Source organism: Pseudophryne corroboree, chromosome 2 (genome assembly GCF_028390025.1).
Source record: "Pseudophryne corroboree isolate aPseCor3 chromosome 2, aPseCor3.hap2, whole genome shotgun sequence".
NCBI classification, from domain to species: domain Eukaryota; kingdom Metazoa; phylum Chordata; class Amphibia; order Anura; family Myobatrachidae; genus Pseudophryne; species Pseudophryne corroboree.
In genome coordinates this window covers 90,472,177-90,490,468 of record NC_086445.1, presented here as the reverse complement: position 1 = coordinate 90,490,468, position 18,292 = coordinate 90,472,177, and the positions used below count along the sequence as shown (strand labels likewise).

Here is an 18,292-nt window from a genome sequence, read left to right as displayed (position 1 = left end):
ACTTGTCAATCTGTTGTAACCAATAAGGAATAATGGGAGAGTGGTAAGGGAGGACAAGAGGTTCTTCTATTCATGAGTGAGCCCAATTTGGATACATGTGTAAAAGAGTGGGTCCGTCGGGTGCTTATTATATGACAAGGCGCAGTTCAGCAAGCGGGAACGCAGAGGCTGTTCTAGCACTGGTTTATGTATGTCACAAAACAGACAGATATGGGTAATTCCTCAGATACTTTACACAACTGCTTAACAGGCTGAATGAGTGTTCCTAGGAGAACATGGTGCAGGACTCGCTTTAGAGTATATACATATCACATCTTTTACTAATATATATACACAGTATATATCAGTGATGTGCACCGGACATTTTTCGGGTTTTGTGTTTTGGTTTTGGATTCGGTTCCGCGGCCGTGTTTTGGATTCGGACGCGTTTTGGCAAAACCTCACCGAAAATTTTTTGTCGGATTCGGGTGTGTTTTGGATTCGGGTGTTTTTTACAAAAAACCCTAAAAAAATAGCTTAAATCATAGAATTTGGGGGTCATTTTGATCCCATAGTTTTATTAACCTCAATAACCATAATTTCCACTCATTTCCAGTCTATTCTGAACACCTCATACCTCACAATATTATTTTTAGTCCTAAAATTTGCACCGAGGTCGCTGGATGGCTAAGCTAAGCGACACAAGTGGCCGACACAAACACCTGGCCCATCTAGGAGTGGCACTGCAGTGTCAGGCAGGATGGCACTTCAAAAAAATAGTCCCCAAACAGCACATGATGCAAAGAAAAAAAGAGGCGCACCAAGGTCTTTGTGTGACTAAGCTAAGCGACACAAGTGGCCGACACAAACACCTGGCCCATCTAGGAGTGGCACTGCAGTGTCAGGCAGGATGGCACTTCAAAAAAATAGTCCCCAAACAGCACATGATGCAAAGAAAAAAAAAGAGGCGCACCACAGGTATAGAATCTAGATGGATAGTATACTTAATGAATGACGACACAGAGGTAGGTACAGCAGTGGCCTTCCGTACTGCTATATATAGTATACTGGTGGTCACTGTGTCAGCAAACTGCAAAACTAAAATGCACCACAGGTATAGAATGTAGATGGATAGTATACTTAATGAATGACGACACAGCTAGGTACAGCAGTGGCCTTCCGTACCGTACTGCTATTATATATAGTATACTGGTGGTCACTGTGTCAGCAAACTGCAAAACTAAAATGCACCACAGGTATAGAATGTAGATGGATAGTATACTTAATGAATGACGACACAGAGGTAGGTACAGCAGTGGCCTTCCGTACCGTACTGCTATTATATATAGTATACTGGTGGTCACTGTGTCAGCAAACTGCGAAACTAAAATGCACCACAGGTATAGAATGTAGATGGATAGTATACTTAATGAATGACGACACAGAGGTAGGTACAGCAGTGGCCTTCCGTACTGCTATATATAGTATACTGGTGGTCACTGTGTCAGCAAACTGCAAAACTAAAATGCACCACAGGTATAGAATGTAGATGGATAGTATACTTAATGACGACACAGAGGTAGGTACAGCAGTGGCCTTCCGTACCGTACTGCTATTATATATAGTATACTGGTGGTCACTGTGTCAGCAAACTGCAAAACTAAAATGCACCACAGGTATAGAATGTAGATGGATAGTATACTTAATGAATGACGACACAGAGGTAGGTACAGCAGTGGCCTTCCGTACTGCTATATATAGTATACTGGTGGTCACTGTGTCAGCAAACTGCAAAACTAAAATGCACCACAGGTATAGAATGTAGATGGATAGTATACTTAATGAATGACGACACAGAGGTAGGTACAGCAGTGGCCTTCCGTACCGTACTGCTATTATATATAGTATACTGGTGGTCACTGTGTCAGCAAACTGCAAAACTAAAATGCACCACAGGTATAGAATGTAGATGGATAGTATACTTAATGACGACACAGAGGTAGGTACAGCAGTGGCCTTCCGTACTGCTATATATAGTATACTGGTGGTCACTGTGTCAGCAAACTGCAAAACTAAAATGCACCACAGGTATAGAATGTAGATGGATAGTATACTTAATGACGACACAGAGGTAGGTACAGCAGTGGCCTACTGTACCGTAATGCTATATATTATATACTGGTGGTCACTGGTCAGCAACTCTGCACTGTACTCCTCCTATATAATATTATACTGGTGGTCCCCAGTCCCCACAATAAAGCAGCACACTGAGCACAGATATGGAGTGTTTTTCAGGCAGACAACGTATACTGGTGGTCACTGTCAGCAAAACTCTGCACTGTACTCCTGCTATATAATACAACTGCTCCCCAGCCCTCCCCACAATTAAGCTATAGTGCACAGCACAATCAAGTTCAACAATACGGAGAGGACGCCAGCCACGCCCTCTCCCTAACATTTCCAATGCACGAGTGAAAATGGCGGCGACGCGCAGCTGCTTATATAGAATCCGAATCTCGCGAGAATCCGACAGCGGGATGATGACGTTCGGGCGCGCTCGGGTTACCCGAGCCATACGGGAGAATCCGAGTATGCCTCGGACCCGTGTAAAAAGGGTGAAGTTCGGGGGGGTTTGGTTTCCGAGAAACCGAACCCGCTCATCACTAGTATATATATATATAAAACAGAAGATAATGATGCCTTCTGGTGGATAGACAGACAAATACATAAGAATAGGGTCCACCTAGGAAGTAGCCAAGGCTAAGCTGGGCACACTACAATATAGAAAACTGGCAGCATGAGAACCAGCCACCTAGGCAGCGCAGGGTTTGGAGTCTCTAAAAACAATACAAATTAATACAGCTGACCTGGACACCCTGTAGCCATGAATCATTGGCTACAGGTGAGCAGAGGTCTCAGGGACTGGTTACTTTGTTTATACACAAATCGAGAATAATTTAACTTCTAGCTCTTATTCCCAGAGGGGTCTGATGGTCTGAATCGGCTGCAGTCCCTAGAAGCCAGATAGGACTGCAGTGATAGTTACAATCCAGACTGCCAGTCCCAGGGGAAGAATACACCTCCCCCTGGGGCTGCCTGTCCACCATGTGATTAGCAGGTAGCATTTCCAAAAGGCCATTGTTACTGCTAGGCTGTCGCTGCAGGTAGAGGATTTTACAGGGGAAGGGGGGTTTTGGGGGCAGAGGCAGAGATGAATGGAAGCCCGTGTCATGAGGTTTATTTCACACACCCTGTCAAAACAATCATACGTATGGTGAGTACGCTATATATGGGAAAAAATACGCCACACTGCATAATCTCGGCATTGGCACCAACGTGTTCCCATAGACATGAATGGAGGGTGCTGACATGTTTTTTTTTAAGACTAAAATGGAAGACACAACATCAAAAAAATAATTGCAAATGGGTATGGACACTTAAAAAGTCTTATTTAAAAGGTATGCAGTCATAACACGGCGGGACACCGACAGCTGACATCCCGAATGTAAGAATCGGGGGGAGGGGGGGGTTGGGTTAGGCACTGGGGTTAGCCGTAGCCACCACCTCCCCCCCCCTCCTGGGATTTAGCCCTAGCCGCCACCCCCCTAGGTTTAGTCTACTTAACCCCTGCAGGTGTCGGCATTCTCGATTTCTGGATACCAGGGTCGGTTCTGCGACAGCCGGCATGTCATACCCAACCCATATAAACAGGTATTTGTGACTTAGCACATTTAATATGTCTTCCAGTTCTCAGTGAATGCATATGTAAAAGGCAGCACCACACATTCCATGTGTTTCACTGAAAACCCCCAATTTTAGCTACTGCATGTAAAACAGGAAGGCACGTGGGTAATCATCAGCCTTATTTGTGCTTAGTGCTGCCTCTGTGTGCACTGTAAAGCCATAATTATTACAATTTATTCCATTGCACAAATCCTCTGATTCTTTATTTTAAATCAGAAGTTAATCAAGAAGCATGCGAAGCTTCCATAGCACTTCATGTGTCGGTTTGGGATTTGTGCTGAATCCGTTTAAACACACAACATGCAATCATTATTTCACCATTCATGGTTTCAAGATTTGGCCAATTCAAACATGTACATGCCTCAAATGGTTTCATTTAATTAAATGAGAGAGCTGATTCTCAGCCAGAAAGGGACGAGTCCCCTTTTGTTGCAGCTAAAGAACCAACAAAAACCAACTGCTGAAGTGACAAAATATGGGTCGGTGATATTAATATCAGTCAATGTCACAGTCACTTTGGTTAAATCCCCAGAATTCTTGTAGGCACTTTCCATTTATATTAAGGCTGAGAAAGTAATGTCATTCTACAATTAAATTTAAGTGAATATAAGCAACAAATCATGAAAGTCTACGAACAGTAAATTGTATAACTTAATATACCTACTTTTACATTCTCCCCACCAAGAGATCCCATAGGGGAGGTAGAGGCGGGAGTTGAGGCATAGCTGTCTACCCTCCCAGACCCTGCGGGAGAGTCCCATTTCAAGCTCTATTCCCGCTGTCCTGCATTAGAAATCAACTCTCCGATTTTAGATTTTTTTCACTGCAGCCAGGGGACCACCAAGGAATTTCTGGGCAAGGACAGCGATTTACTGTAGTCACTAAGGCTGGGTACACACTACAGGATGTCAGGCAGATGTGACATTGCAAATGATACATCGTAAGTGCATACACACTGTACGATGTATCGGCTGCGCCCACATCCCGAAGCATGCAGGGCAGTCACATATCTTTTGCTCTCAAGTGCAGATATGTGACGTCGTATATGAACTGCAGGACTGTGAATCGTATACGAAATCGTGAAGGAAGGTAGGAGAGGGACCCACCTCCCTACCAGCAAAGGCACACTTATAAGAACTGTGGTCCCCCGCAAGGCATCACCGGACCCACCACTTTTTAAAAGAGCTTAAACATTTTAATGAATTAACGTTTTATTCATTCATATATTTTTCAGCTTTTTTCAGTTTTTTGGGTTTAAACTCCCCAAAAAATGGATTATGTGTTTTTTTTTTTAAATTGTTTTTTTTCCAACCCTGTTACGTGGAGTGGTTGGGGAACGCAGGTGTGTCACGGACGTTTTTGGGGCGTGCATCTGCCGTCAGCTGAAACATTGAGCCTGAGTCGCTAATGCTGTGTACAGTCTGCATAGCCATAGTCCTCGATGTTCTCCATATTTGCATATTGGCTGCGAATGTGTACGCAATGAGTTTGTGAAGGCTCCGGTGAGCGTCTCTTTTCATTCTTGGGTTGCAGCTTCCCCTGCTAACATTAGCAACTCTGTAGCCTAGAGAATCACAATTGCAGTTGCATACAAACATGAATTAGGCCCATCTAGCCCAAATAATCCAATTAAAGGTGTAGAAGGTGGGCCAACTGCCGGCCCATCACCAACAACTGAATGCTAAGATGTGGGCCAACTGCATCACCTACAACTCAAGGTATCCAAACTCCCCAGCCAACGACACACAAAACGGACAACCGATCCCTGACCTCAGTAGGGTAGAATCAGTCTAAACCCATGCTTTGCTGGGGAGAGCACTTCAAGACCTACAGCAAGACAGCAACTGTTGTCATATTTTTGCTGGAAAACACGATTCCCAGGAAGGAACCACAGCCACAACCATATTAAACTAAAGCCTCTCAAGAGACCTCCCAACCAGGAAATCATTATTATAGACCAGCAACTCAGTCCCAAAACTCCACCCCTTAACTGCAATAGGACTACAACAAATGTGACTACAAAAAGGACACACCCCTTAAATTCTTAACCTAAATGTATGCTGATTGCAGTTAGTAATTTTTATTTCACTTCTGTCTTCCTTCTCTGTTACCTTTTTTACACTGTTTATCACATTGGGATGCATTAAAAATGCCGACAGCCAAGATCCTGGCGTCCAGGAGACAGACGCCGGAATCCCGACATCCAACATTTTACCGGCAGTCGGAATCCCGCCTCCCCTCCCCCTAATTCCGACTCACCACCAACCAAGTGGGAATATAACCTGTGGTGAGCGAAGCCCGAAGCACGGTAAATGCAGAGAGCCTGTGAGGGGACTCAGTGTCAGTATACCGGCAGGCGGGATGCCGCTGTCGGTATACTGCATCCATCACATGCACCTAAGCTAAACAGTATACTGCTGAAACCAAACAAAGCATAAATGGTGCACCAAAGGCTTCACAATTATTCTCTCATACCCCCCGCCAAACCAGCACGCTGTCACAAATAGGATCATCTGTATACTGCAGCTGTGTGATAGGCTTACACCTTTTCTTGAACACATTTAAAAAAAGAAAAACAACAAAAAACGAACCTACATACTGTAAGTAAGTAAACATAAAAGCTACTCTGACACATAATTTAATGAGCACGTAATGCAAACAGGAAACATTTAATTTCTGCATCATAAATCTACAACTCATGTGTTACAAGGAATGCAGCCCTTCTGCGAAAGATAAGAACAAAAGAAGTCACTGAGGAGTTCCGTCACCTGTACAAAAGCCTGACGAAGGTTATTTACTATCTGAACATCTCCTAGTTCCATTAACTTTACACTTTATCAAGTTTTGGCCACTGGAGGCTGCTACAAGCCTGATGTTGGATTTGCATTACAGTATATATATATTCCATTGCATTATCTTTCAGCAATTCATTACATGCCAATGTAAATCCACAAAAACAATCGTTATGTCAAAAATTGACTTTTTTATTTTGTTAAAATGTCAAGACTACATTTAGAAGGAACAAATTAAAATGTAACAGTAACGCATAACTGAAACCAATTACAACAAACAGATTTTCCCCTCCCCCCAAAAAATGTCCTAATTACTGTTATAGACACACTGAATAAACAAGAGCTCTAAGCACATGACTGACACAACAAGCAATGTGGAATGCTCACACTTATACAGAACAGCATAAGAGGCATAATTCATCTTACTGACCTAGATAGGAGAGCAATAGACGTGGGGTTTAATTCAGACCTGATCTTGATGTGCTAAATTTAGCACATCTATGATCACTTTCTCAGACATGTGGGGGGGACGCCCAGAACAGGGCTAGTCCGCCCTGCGTGTCTGGCTCTGCCCCCCGCCCCCGCATGGGTGCGAAAGCATCGCACGGCGGCGTTGCCTTTGCACCCGGCGAGTAGCTCCATGGCTGCGCAGCTAGTGCACATTGTAGCTGTGCTGGCAGGCAACTACCTGCCGCGGTCCCGGACGCAGCGACTGTGTGTGATGTCACACAGCCGCCGCGCTCCGCCCCCCGAACCGGTCTGGACACGCCCTTTCCAGCCCCGCAACTGCCTCTGCCTGATCGCAGCCCTGAAATGCTTTTAGGGTCTCACTGGGCTTCTGGGGTGGGCACTCCACAAAAGGATTCAGACTGCGATCGCTGTCGCTGCAGCGGTCCAGTCTGAATTAAGCCCATGGTACGTTACGGGCACATACAGTATGAGGGGCCATGCCAGCAAAGTCTAAGGAACAACTTCCAGGATGGATCGGTCATTTCAAGAAGTCCCTTACTATGTATTAAAGTGATACATTTCTTTGCAACAGTTATGCTAGATGTAGTGCATCACTCTATATCCATCTATTACTACACATCAACAAATTAAAGAAGAATCAAGGTAAATGGACAAACATAACTGTATCTGTCTTCATTATTACTAGTACTTCCTTCTTCCACTATGCATTTGTAGTTATAGCCTACTACTTATTGTCTTTATAATGTCATTTCCTGTCTTACACAGCACTACCTTATGTCTTTTTATAATACCATTTGCTCTCTTCTACAATGTTATGATCTGTCATCCACTATGACATTTCTTGTCTTTCGCTATGCTGCTGCCTGCTGTATTCCCTAATATAATTTCCTGTTTTCCGTAACACTACATTCTGTCTGTCTTCCACTATACCGTTTCCTATTTTCCGTAATACTACATTCTGTCTTCCACAATACCGTTTCCTATTTTCCGTTACACTACATTCTGTCTTCCACAATACCATGGGTGGGATGTACTAATGCATATTGCCGCCCATCACAACGTTGCTGATTGCATATGTACTTATGCTTCCGATAAGAGCTGTCCTCCGCGAGGCGCAGCGACTGCCTGACTCCCGGGATTTGGCTCCGGGAGTCAGTCTGCGCATGCGCAGAGTGACGGGCGCAAGGCATGCTGGGAGTGACCTGTTCGGATCCCTCACACAGCGCTGCAGAGAGAAGCCCAAAGGCTTCTATTGGGTATCGCCAGCGAAAGCTGGCGAACCCCGCCACGGCACTGACCTGCCGGTCGGGGGTTAGTATATTACGAAAACTTCCATTTAGTACATCCCACCACATGTCCTGTTTTCTGTGTTTCACAATACCATTTCCTGTTCTCTATAACACTACATTGTCTTCCACAATACCATTTCCTGTTCTCTATAACACTACATTCTGTCTTCCACAATACCATTTCCTGTTTTCTATAACACTACATTGTCTTCCACAATACTATTTCCTGTTTTCCACAACACTACATTCTGTCTTCCACAATACCATTTCCTGTTTTCTATAACACTACATTCTGTCTTCCACAATACCATTTCCTGTTTTCTATAACACTACATTCTGTCTTCCACAATACTATTTCCTGATTTCTATAACACTACATTCTGTCTTCCACAATACCATTTCCTGTTTTCTATAACACTACATTCTGTCTTCCACAATACTATTTCCTGTTTTCAATAACACTACATTCTGTCTTCCATAATACCATTTATTTTTGCATATTTTAGCGTAACCCTAACTCTAAAAATAACACAAAAATGTACTGTTGACATTCTGGTGTCGACATGTTAAATGTAGGTACATTATGGATATGTCAGCATTTTAAGCATGTTGACATTTTGCCTATACCGACATTCTAGTGTCATGATTCTGAACAGATACCATAAATATATAAGAACCACACTACTTGCCAAATAAGCGTATTCATGAAATAAGATTATTCTTCAACAGTTACAACTGGGCAGTCAGTTATGCCGAGGCTCCCACAGCTTCCACACAAATGGCCTCCTCGGATTGATTATATAGCTATTTTAGTTAGCAGGAACTGGGTCTGACCCAAAAATTATGCTCAATAGTGAAATGTAAGCTATAGATCTCATTGGCATCAGGGAAATGCACCATTTGTACATGCTATGCGGAATGAAATACTGTTATAAAGCAAAGCATGTGTAAACTTGCTTATATAATGCAGAAGGCTACAGTGGAGGCAGCTGTATTAATTAGATATGTGAGGTTCGGTTCTTTAGAAATCCGAACTCACACGAATTTTGTGCATCCAAACTGAACAGAGTCTCAGTTCGTATCTTCCGGTGATTTGGAATTCAGATTTTAAATTTGAATGTCAGGTTTTGAATTGCAAAAATAACACGATTTTAGCTGTTTTTATCCATTTTAAAGAAATCTAAAACTAGAGATGAGCGGGTTTGAATGTAACGCCAGAATTAATGCCAGTTCGGTTTTATCCGGGTGTTTCTTATTGGCTATCCAAAACACATGATGTCCGTGAGCCAATAAGATTCCATTTTAAGAACCGAGTAAATCCGAGTAAAACCGAACCCGCTCATCTCTATCTAAAACCCAAGGTTCTGATTTTAAATCTGAATTCCGAACCCAACACAACGATGAAGTTAGAACCAAAACACAAGACTTCAAGCCATATTTGCCTACTCTCCTGGAATTTGCGGGTGGTCCAAATTTTTGGGGTAGTCCCCCACATACCCGGAAGAGCAGAAAGATCTCCCGCATCCTGCCTGCGGGTGTGGTATGTTAGATAGAATAGACTTAGGTCAACAGTGTCTAGGTCGACCACTATTGGTTGACAGTAAGTAGGTCGATATGGTTTCTAGGTCGACAGGGACTCTAGGTTGACATGAAAAAAGGTCAACATGAGTTTTTTTTTTAAAAATGGTGTTGTTTTCATCATAGAGTGACCGGGAACCCCAATTAGTGCACCTCGCTGCGCTTGGCACAGGTTACCATTCCCAATTGTAGTCCACGTGGATCGTAAAGCATGAAAAAGTTGTTGTTTTTTAAATGGATTTTTTTTTAGGAAAAACTCATGTCGACCTTTTGTCATGTCGACCTAGTACATGTCGACCTAGAGTCTGTCGACCTAGAAACCATGTCGACCTACTTACTGTCGACCAATAGTGGTCCACCTAGACAGTGTCGACCTAAGTCTTGTTGACCTAGAGGCCGGATCCCCTGCCCGCACCCAAGCGAAGCAGGCAGGATGGAGAGACAACCTCCAGAATTCTCGGGTCCGTTGGGTGGGGGAGGAACTAAAATGACGCAAAGTGCATCATTTTAGCCCCTCCCGCAGACCCGCAAATCAAGCGTTTTCCTGAGTTGGGGCGGGGCTTAATGATACCCCCAGTACATCTCTAGTATTAATACAAACTGTCCCTTGGAACTGGCCTTTACCCTTTATAAAACAGGGATGATGAATGTGATCTGTTAAATGCACCGTGTCACACTTTGTATTAGGTTTGTTTGGCCGGAGATCCCACAGCCACATGGGTAATGGCGGCCGCGGCACTGAAGGGGTTAACCCTTCGTGCCCAGCGACATTTTCAATGAGACAATGGGCGATTGGCGACACTTTTTACACGGCACTGGTGCTAGGCGCCATATTTGAAATGTTATGGGCGCTAGGTGCCAGGTACTTAAATACGTTTTACAATGTATTTTTAAATATTGTTGCTCTGCCACGGCCCGGACTATCTCTGGCGGCTGCGGCAGTGAAGTGTTAACCCCTCCGGCGCGCTGCACTGGGGGGAGAAGGGGATTGCTGAGGCCACCCGGCGTGGTGGCTGGGAGTCCGGAACCGCTGGCTCCCGGTGTGTTGAGCCAGTGGCAGGAAGGGCAGTGTGTTGTGAGCCGCTGCAGCCAGGAGAGCTATCCGGCGCTGCGGCTGGGAGTTCGGTACCTCTGGCTCTTGGTGCACTGCGCCGGGGGAGGAGAGAGCCGCTGCGCCACCGCTGCCTGCTGGCCACATACTGGAAGGCCAGGGAAGCCAGCTCCCAGTTCGGCAGTGCAGGGGGCTGTACTGCCACACTGGGGGATTGGGTGCGGTGTAGTCTGGATCACCTCCGGATTAGGCTTAAGTGCTGCACTGGGGGGGATAAGGAAAGCCCAGCCCAGTGTGGGAGCCCATCGCTGAGCACTGGGCACACAACCAAAATGTTTAAGATAATTGTGTTGTGAGGCACTGCAGCCAGGCTGCAGCGCCTGGGTATGTGAAGCCTGGTGCAGTGTATTTAATGTATTTAAGGTAAAAATGCACTTACTTGGTTGTTTGTGTCCCAAGGGGGTTGAATCCAGGACTGTGCAGGCTGCTTGATTCCCCCCAGCCCTCTCCCACAGAAACGGAATACCTTCCCAGCTAGCCTCCAAAATGGAAGCTGCATGGAAAGGTAGCAGGGAAAATCAGCTTTAAAACAAGCTAATTATTTTCCTGGAGCTCCATAGGGCTTCCCATCGGTGGGCAGGAAACCCTGGCCAGGGATCTGGGTTGCCCATCTCTGGAGCTCGAATCCAGGCTGGAGATGGTGAGCTGGGTCCCCTTGGCAGATTCCTGGAAGTAGTTTAGGTGGGAAAACTTCCCCCAGCCATAGACTGAAAGACTCCCTGGAGGATACCAAAACCCCTGGAAGGGACGGTCAAAGAAGGGTGACCACTCCCCGCTATCCATAGAGGACAATGATAATTGTGCATGTGGCCAAGGTATGCACAGCACATGATTGTACAGTAATTGGTTGAGAACAACAGGTTGGGCTAATACTGTGTATTAGAGTAAGATAAATTGGAGGGCTACTGCCCTGTGTAAATTGTATTATACCATCTTCCGTCTGCTGTGAACATCTTGCTATATTGCTGTTCCCCTGGAAACAGGGAGGACTCATTTGATGGCCTATTTTGAGCAAATAAACATCTTTTGCCTCAAGACGACAGCTTCATCTTGTGACCAGCAGGGGTATGCCAAACATAGCCCCGTTCTGTGGCTGTTTTGGGTACACCCAGTGTCTCTAAGCTCCGTTTTTCACCAGCTACCGTGCTGAGGCTTGGACAAGCGACCACTGGGGATCAGTCCATGCCACACAGGTGTGGTAAGACAGCGTGATGAACCGTGGTTCCAGACGCTATGGGTAGGAGGAGCCTGGTTGTGGCAGCATAGTACCCGCCCACTGCACAGAGAGTGGAGTCAGTAACAGGCAGTTACTGACGGTAAGAGGGAATCCCCTAATTGGCCAGGTCCCGTGTGACCTAAACTCCATTCTGTGACCGCAGGACGCGAGGCGGTGAGCGCTCTCGGAGGCGTCCGGTCACAGATTGTATAACTAGTAATGGGAACCACAGTTAATCCTAATGTAGGAGATTCAGGAAAGGATTGGGGGTGGAGGGGGGAGGCTCACTGTAGGATCTAAAGTTGCTTAGGTCATCGGAGAAATTGAGCAGTGTAATGTACATTACAAATACCCTCCAAAACTTGCACAAGTTCCCCCAGGAGACCAACACAACCCTAACCCACATCTGGCTTCTGATGTTCAGTCCTTATACCTCCCCTATTACCAAGGTAATTGGGGTGCACAATAAAGCTAATTAATCTAAAGTAGCAGGAGGTTTTTACAGTAACAGCAGTACAGTTATGGAATCAGCTGCAAGACCAAGGCCATTAGGAAGGGTGTGCTGACACCCAGGATGTCTGCCCCAGTAGCTTGTAGGGTGCTTGCAGTACGAAGAGACAATTGGCGGTGTGTCTTTAGGACATGTCCAGCACCCTGGCTGCCCCTGTACAGCTCCCATCTACGGCACACCATGAAGTCATATGTTCCAGAGGCAGGGGCTGGCACAGGGTGCAAAAGCGCCCTACAACAGCCCTGAGAAAACCCCATTATTGTCCATCAGTGGTCTAATTACACAGGTCTGAGATTAAAAAGCTTTTTTAACAAATTTATGTGATACTAGATTTTTGTCTTCTGAACACGAAAATGACTCACGATTTTGCGGTTTTGCCCTGTGCCGGCTCATTTTAACCCCTGCCTACCACCACATATACACACACAGTACACTCTACAAACATAGACAGTTCACGCACACACACACACACACACACACACACACACACACACACCACATATACACACTACACACACATCACCACCACCACCACCACCACATATGCACACTACACCCACATCACTATATATGCACACACACAGAACACACTACACAGTGTACATATACAGTACACACCACTAATACAGTACAGTATACACACTAATTGATACTACTCATCAGGAAGCCATCACAGAACTTTCGGAGTGGACTTTGTTTAAACAAGTAATTTCAAACTTTTTAGGCAATGTTAAGGATCCAAGCTACAAAGAAATGGTCAGGGAAATGCTTAATAGTTACAGACACCTTGGCTGCAATATACATTGGCACATCACCATGATGGCTGGCTACTGCTGGATGATACACAGAGACAACACAGAAAAAAAATATAAGCGAAAAGCGACAAAACGAGGCTTGAAGACAAAAAAAAACCAAGATATTAACAATTTTTTTCAATAATTATGGTTTTGTTTCTATTATTGTTTGATTTTATTGTCATTTTATTATGTAATTAAGACAAAAACACAGTGATATCATCTACACTTCGTATTTCACAATAAATATGTCAAGAACAATAACATTTCTTGTTTTTTTTTTCTTAAAAATGCATGTAACCCCCTTATAGGTAAATGTGATGTGGTAATTTTTTTTTATATATACTATTACTTGATGTACACAGGAGTATAATTAAGAACATGAAAGTATTATTAAAAAAGCTTTCAATATCTTACATTTTGCAGGCCTGTGTTATTCTCCAGCGATTGTTTCCATTGCTGAGCTTCCGATAATTGAAATTGTACCGATGAGCTATTGATACCTATCTCCGTAATTCACAACCACACAGCTTTCATCACACAAGCTAAACTATATTTAGCCAAATGTGCAAGTTGTGAAATACAATGTTTAGTGCAAAGACATATATACAAACTGAAAAATAATATCTATGAAAAGTAAATTAATAGCATGAAGGTGTAAATATACTGAAATGTGGTAATTTTTTTTTTTTTTTTACAGAATTATTTGTCATGTTATGAGAATTTGTGTAAGAAAATGTAGTCTAGCCATAGGCCAAACCTCAAAATTGAACTAACCACTGCATGATTTTCCCATTTAATTTTCAGTTGCCAAGGACAGTATTAATCCCTTCAGCGCTAAGGAAGAGAGAGACTTGCCTGCAGCTTAAAATTATTGAGAACAAGTACCACTCATCCTCAGCACTACAGCGGATCAGAGGTGGAAGGGGGGAAATGACGACACATATTTACATGTCAGTAAGGCAATAACTGTTGGCGGAGGATAATGGAGGATTTTGGGCTTGATGGTGTCATTCCATTACAATATAAACCCAGGGAATGGAGCTGAAAGGCAATAAAAGCACTCTTCATCCCCCATCCTGCAATTAGAGACCCAGAGGCACCCTCATTTGCTCCCTTAGGACGGGAGGCATTAATTAAAAAAATGTGGTCAAACTGCAGTTTTTTTAGGTTTACCGCAATTTATATGATTTCCCATGTGTATTAAAAGGGTCAGCAGCAGGGGATGGAGACGGTGGGGGTCATTCTGAGTTGATCGTAGCTGTGTCATGTTCCCAGACATGCAGGGGGACGCTCAGCACAGGGCTAGCCCGCCCCGCATGTCAGTCCAGCCCCCCTCCGCATAAGTACAAAAGCATCGCACAGTGGCGATGCTTTTGTACTTGTTGAGTAACTCCCGGCCAGCGCAGCTGCACTGCGGCGCCGACGCATGCACAGTTCTGACCCGATCGCTGCGCTGTGAACTGCAGCGAGCGATCGGGTCGGAATGACTCCCGGTATCCCGACTGGCGGGATGTTGACTGTCAGGATCCCGACAGAGTAATCCCGCAAATCATAATACCGGCAGCGGGAGCAGTGAGTCTCCTCATGGGCCAGAGATATCTGCAGCTTATCTGTGACACAGCAGTACATATAGAATTCTATGGGTCTGTGATGTGCCTGTATGCATCAAACTACAGAAAGAGTAACTCTCACATGCATCTGCTCGATAGGCAGTGCCACCTATAGATGGTGTTGACTATAGAAGCCTATGGGCTTCTTTCCACAATGCTTCTTCTGAAAGCAATCTGAAAGATCCCTCCCTTTCCCCCCACAGCTTATACATGGGCAACAGAAGAGCTGTCCCGCAAGGTAAGTATTCATGCATACCGGTGTAATTACATGGCGGTATGCATGTAATAGGGGTCGGGATGTATCGCATAGTATATAGTTGATACATACCGCTCTTAGTGGTTATTTTTTGATGATCACTATATTCACTAGACAATAACTACAATACAGAAGCCATCATGAAATCGAGAAACCACAGTACAGAGATCACTAGGAATATGGTGATGGGCGCCATTTTCCTGGAGATATACGCATGCACAGTACAGAGATCATTAGGAATATGGTGATGGGCGCCATTTTCCTGGAGATATAGGCATGCACAGTACAGAGAACACTAGGAATATGGTGAAGGGTGCCATTTTCCTGGAGATATACACAGTACAGAGATCACCAAGAATAAAGTGATGGGAGCCATTTTCCTGGAGATATACTCATACACAGTACAGAGATTACAAAGAATAAGGTGATGGGCGCCATTTTCCTTGAGCTATACACATGCAGAGTAGACTCTGGCACAGTGCCAGCATCATCACTGTGCGTGCGTTAGTGTGAGGGGTGGTGGCCCCCACGGAGATTACACATGGGTCTCCACCATGGATTACGCCTATGCTCTTTGGAAAATACAACTGCAGCAATGTCAGCATAGTTTTGCTATAGGTGCAATGGGGACTGGTTTCCTAGCCAATATTTACAAGCAGATTATTTCCATGAAACAACATAAACAGATCACATACGTTTTAGCTGGAACAATAAATGCACCGGTGCGGGATTTAATGCCTGGGCGCTTCTCTTTAACTTGTTTATTATTGACCTTGAGTTAGTCATTGAGAGCAAAGACTTCATTCTGCTGATGGCACTAAATTATGCAAGGTTATAAAATCAGAGCACACTGTAATTTCTCCACAGAAGGAGCTGGATAAACTGGAGGTTTGGGCAGCAACATGACGGATGACTTGCACTGTTGTGCATTTTAAATCTGAAGGAAGGAGGTTGGTGCACCAGAGAGAACAGATGTATAGAAAAGACAAAGATCTTAGTTATTGTTAAATCTAATTCCCTAATGTTGACGATGCTTTATCGGAACTTTGTTTCTTGTTTTATCTGCTCTGCAAATCTTTTATTTAAGGCCTAATGATTAACAAACAAAACTTCTCATTTTGCATTTACAACTATCCTCCAAATGTACCAAATACAGTGTCCTCCTACACCAAGCCTCAATATGCCATGTAGCGCGAGACGCCTGGTGCAAGTGACCCGCACCGAGTGGCATAGCATCTTTTTCTCCAGAATGAGGGTCATAATAGCAACGTCATGCGTCAAAACTCGCTTCATGGGACCGTACTGAATAATTAGTTACTTGTTTATCTGTGTGTGACTGAGTCTGAATCTGGATACGAGGCACAACGGAACGTGTCATGAGAAAAGCCGCTGCATTGCAGCACTTCATATACAGATTCAGACTCAGTCGCACACAGATATATCAAATTAATCAGTGCAGCTGTTTTGTCGCATTGCATTACGATTAACATGCACATACTGGTGAAAAAAAAACTCGGAACAAGCAGAGTCACACGGGAGATGGCACGCCAACAGGGGGTGTTTGGCACAACTGCAGTCCACAGACTTTGAGACTTGGCCGCGTCATGCATCTCGCCACAGAATATGCCTCTTAGTTGCATCGCTAATGCGACAACATTAAAATGCCAGGGTTCCCTGAACACTGGCTCCGGCATTTACATACAGCTGCTGTGTGTGACTCAGGCGCCAACCTGTACAGAAAGGACGGAGATTCTATACGAGTGATCAGCCCATGCCTCACTGACTTCAAATCAATTTCTTTGCAACATAATAGACTAAGGGGCAGATGTACTAACCCTTGGAGAGTGATAAAATGGAGAGAGATAATCTAGCAACCAACTCCTGACATTTTTCAAACACAATCTGGCAATCACTACCCATGGCGGAGCATCTACAGTAAGTGTCGCCATGCGCCATATGGCTTAAAAACGATAGGTGTATGAGAACACATCTGTAGTACTGTCCTAACCACACCAGACTGCCAAAAGAATTGGCCGCTGGCATCCACCCATTTTGAATATACTGTAGTATAGGTTTTCCTATTGAAGGTTAGTCCATTTGCGGAGCGAGTCTAGAGTGTTTTCACACTGCGCCATAGCCAATCACACGCAGGTGATGCAAAGTTGTACCAATATTGCTCGCAGAATGAGCACAACTGGGTCATACAGACACAGGCATAAGGTGCATACACACTAGACGATATGAGTGACGCCGTCTAGTGTTTCCCCCTCCCGGGCGGTCAGCGGACGGCCATACACACTGAGCGATAAGACATTCATATCGCTCAGTGACGTCAGGCCATGGTCGGGCCGTGCAGGCAGCTCTTGGATTTCATGCCTGCACAGCCGACAGCGAGGGTCATTAACGACCCACAGGGCCGCAAATCAGCAGTCGTCGCCAGCAAACACACTTTCCGAGAAAGTGAACGACATCGCTCAGGAAGGGTGACAATGAGCGACGTCGTTCATTTTATCGGCAAGTGTTTATGCACCTTTAATTTTACTTGATGCTAATTCCAGCCCTGACCAATCAGATTCTATCATTTTCCTGGATGCAATAGAGAAATGACAGCTGGAATATGATTGGTTTGCTATGGGCAACATCACCACTTTTCATTTATAGAAGCTTTCTTAAATCTACCCCTATGTTTATTGTTTATACAATGCCACTCCATCAAACAGTAGTTGTACGATTAAGCTACCGATTATGCAGCATAACGGTAACATACTGTAGTGTGAACTGTACCCTTACATTTAGAAGTTGTCTACCAGACGATGCCAAACTTTGTCAAAAGTTCATGTTACATATAAACTGCTCTTTAATCACTAATGTCAACATTTTATATTTTTATCTGTTTCTTGTTAAAAGGTCATGCTTTTTGAAGTAAACAGAGTATTTA

General features: G+C 44.4%; 1 protein-coding gene and 1 long non-coding RNA gene across 3 annotated transcripts in view; one reads left to right on the top strand and one right to left on the bottom strand.

The window, feature by feature from the left end:
• Positions 1 to 16,702, top strand: part of LOC135000458 (uncharacterized) — a 136,184-nt gene extending 119,482 nt beyond the window's left edge. Inside the window, exons 3-4 of the long non-coding RNA XR_010202357.1 lie at positions 14,293 to 14,438; positions 16,222 to 16,702. This is a non-coding gene — a long non-coding RNA (uncharacterized LOC135000458). The remainder of the gene's footprint in view (positions 1 to 14,292; positions 14,439 to 16,221) is intronic.
• ARHGAP42 (Rho GTPase activating protein 42) overlaps positions 1 to 18,292 on the bottom strand; it is a 615,245-nt gene that overhangs the window by 229,776 nt on the left and 367,177 nt on the right. The gene's annotated exons all lie outside the window — the stretch shown is intronic.